The following is a 1,858-nucleotide window of genomic DNA, read 5'->3' as shown; positions in this document are numbered from 1 at the left end:
GGTGACAACGGAGCCGGGTGACAAGAGGATGAGGGGACAATATCAGGAGAGTGGTACCCAGGGGACATCAGGGATGGTGACACCAACAACCGGACAAGGTGACAATAACAGGACGGCGGTACCCAAGGGACAATGGGAACAGCCTGGGGACATTGGACGGGGTGACAGCAAGAATCGAATGGGGTGAGAATAGAACGGGGTGACAGTAACGGGGTGGTGGCACCCAGGGGACATCGGGTGGGGTGACGGCAACAACCAGACAGGGTGACAATAGGATGGGGTGACAATGTCAGGATGGCGGTAGCCAGGGGACATCAGGTGGGGTGACACCAACAACCAGACACGGTGACAATAGGATGGGGTGACAACAGGATGGGGTGACAACAGGATGGGGTGACAACAGGATGGGGTGACAACGTCAGGATGGTGGTACCCAGGGGACGCTGGGGACGTCAAGTGGGGTGACAGCAACAACCAGACATGGTGACAATAGGATGGGGTGACAATAACGGGGTGGTGGCACCCAGGGGACATCGGGTGGGGTGACGCCAACAACCAGACATGGTGACAATAGGATGGGGTGACAATGTCAGGATGGCGGTAGCCAGGGGACGCTGGGGACGTCGGGTGGGGTGACAGCAACAACCAGACATGGTGACAATAGGATGGGGTGACAGTAACGGGGTGGTGGCACCCAGGGGACATCGGGTGGGGTGACAGCAACAACCAGACATGGTGACAATNCCCCCCACCGCCGCCCTCAGCACCGCCAACCCCGTGGCCGCCGCCATCTTGCCGCCCCACGCAGCCCCGCCCCGGGGCGGGCGGAGCCTGGGCGCCGCCATTTTGTTGTACGTCGCCGGGCGGCCGGGCGCATGCGCCGAGGGAATTAAAACTGCGCCACACGCGAAGGGGACAGCGGCCGGCGGCGGGCGCGCATGCGCGGTTCGCGGGCCCTCAGCTAAGCGCATGCGCAGCTGGAGGAAGCGCCGCCCAGCGCATGCGCGCTGAGCCCCAAGGTCGTTCAGCGGCTCCTCAAGGGCGGAGGGGGCGAAATGGCCGCCGCGCAGGCGCGGTGAGGGCGGGCGGTGAGTGCGTTCGTCGACCTCTTTTTTGGGGCGAAAAAAGGGCTTTTCGGGGGCGAGGGGGGAGCGGTCGTGGTGCGGCACGTGGGGGCGGGGGGAGCGAGGGGCTGCGACGGGGCGCGGAGGAGCGGATGGGGAGGGGGCGTGGCTTGAAGGAAGAAGGGGCGTGGCTTGGGGGAGGGGGCGTGGTCTAGCTCAGGAAGAAGGGGCGTGGCCGGGTATAAAAGGCGCCGCCCGCGCGGCCCCGCCGCCATTCTGGGGTCGGGGGTAGAGGTGAGTACAGAGCTGTGGGCGGGTGGAGGGCGGAGGGAGCGGGCGCGGGGCTTCTCCGACCCCTCGGCCCCGCTTTTTTACCCCTGATTGGGCGGCCCCCATTGCGGGGGGGGAGGGCTCGGGGGTTTGTTTTCTCCCCCGAGCTGCCCCCGAAATGGGGGCGAAACGGCCTTAAAACGGTCGATTTCCGCTTTTAAATGGCTCGAAATAGCCCCAGACCCCCCTGAACGGCCCCAAAAAAGACCCCAAAACGGCCTCAAAACGCCGTGGGATCTTGAAACCTTCTGGAACGGCGTTAAAACGGCCCCGAAGGTTCTGGAACGGCCTCAGGATGCCCCTCCCCCCCTTAATAAAAACGGCTAAAAACAATCTTAAAAGCCTCGAAACCCGCCCAAAATGGCCTCGAAACGCCTTAAGAAACTTCTCCGTGCCCCGAAATCCACTGAAATCCCCACAAAATAGCCCGAAACGGCCCCAAAAATGGACCTAAATGGCCCCAA

The sequence above is a fragment of the Numida meleagris genome, unplaced genomic scaffold (assembly GCF_002078875.1).
Source record: "Numida meleagris isolate 19003 breed g44 Domestic line unplaced genomic scaffold, NumMel1.0 unplaced_Scaffold445, whole genome shotgun sequence".
Classification (NCBI taxonomy): Eukaryota; Metazoa; Chordata; class Aves; order Galliformes; family Numididae; genus Numida; species Numida meleagris.
The sequence above is the reverse complement of the archived record's forward strand: the minus strand, read 5'-3'. Positions refer to the sequence as shown.